The following is a 1,172-nucleotide window of genomic DNA, read 5'->3' on the forward strand; positions in this document are numbered from 1 at the left end:
CACCAAAGTCCTAATTCTGTGAAACTCTTTCAGACATTTCTCACTGATTACAGAAGAAGTCAGGAATTCTGCTGTTTAACCAGTTCATGACCACTCTGTGTGAACCTGCCTTATAGGTACAGACACATGAAAGAACATGACTAAAATACCAAATTGCGAGGCTTTATTTTGTTTCATCTTTATTCTGGGTTTTTAATTTTTTTATTTTTTCCCCACATAGACTGCTCATTTATTAACGCTGGTGCTACAACACAATGGTTTCCAATGAAGACGCTGAGCTGCATGGAGGTGGCAGAATAAGGTGAGGTTCAGATAAGTGAGTGGTGGGCTCCTAGTTCTTCTACTCATTCTACTCATTCGTCGTAGTCCCACTTGGCTGAGAAGCCCTGAATCAGGCTGACCTTTGTGTCAAGCATCCTCTTGGTGGCTTGGCCACCCACTCCTCTTCAAAGGTGTGCGGGATGGGGCCGTACACATAGTGCTTCTCCCAAATCAGAATGAGAGCGGCAAAGCCGATGAAGAACATGCCCCCAACTGTCTTCCACTCATTCGTGTTCCTCTTCATTTCAGTAAAGCTCTCATTGAATTTGATGCAGTACCACTCAACTTTTTCATCAATGGAGAGGCCACTCCAGGGACCCTTCTCCTTTTCTTTCAAGACCTCTTCTCCTCTGGCTGGCAGAGAGGTTCTTGACGTGGGCCACATAGGGCAGAGAGTAGTCATGCCAGTCAACGTAATTCAGGAGAGCATAGTTTTCACTCTTCATGACATCTTCATGTGCTCCAACACACACTGAGGTGGAAATTGCTCCCTTGCCAATCAGGCTAAACACTCTGGTAGACAAAATTCTGCCATTGCCACCTGCCATTGCCTACTGCGACCACTGTGACCACCCTCTGTGCCCTACTCTGGGTTTTTTAGATGAGGCAAAGTTTGGTAAGTGTGGTACGTCCCTGTGAAAGATCCTCCAGGAAATCAGAGAGCTTCCAGGGGAGTCAGTGCCGGAGTTGGAGTTCAAACGTAGCTGTGAGTGTCAGCAGTGTCTCATTACCAGCATCATGAGCTCACCTGGAAAATTGCTGCAGTTTCTGGAGACCTCCTCACAGGCAGCCATCAATCCATAGCTTCTCTCAAAGGTTGGTGTCCGAGCAGCAAGCTTTTGAACATTCTT

The 1,172-nt window shown here is 46.6% G+C and overlaps 1 pseudogene; it reads right to left on the reverse strand.

Moving 5' to 3' along the window:
- Positions 1-353: 353 nt before the first annotated feature.
- LOC116572727 lies at positions 354-899 on the reverse strand (annotated as a pseudogene).
- Positions 900-1,172: the final 273 nt, after the last annotated feature.

The sequence above is a fragment of the Mustela erminea genome, chromosome 14 (assembly GCF_009829155.1).
Source record: "Mustela erminea isolate mMusErm1 chromosome 14, mMusErm1.Pri, whole genome shotgun sequence".
NCBI classification, from domain to species: domain Eukaryota; kingdom Metazoa; phylum Chordata; class Mammalia; order Carnivora; family Mustelidae; genus Mustela; species Mustela erminea.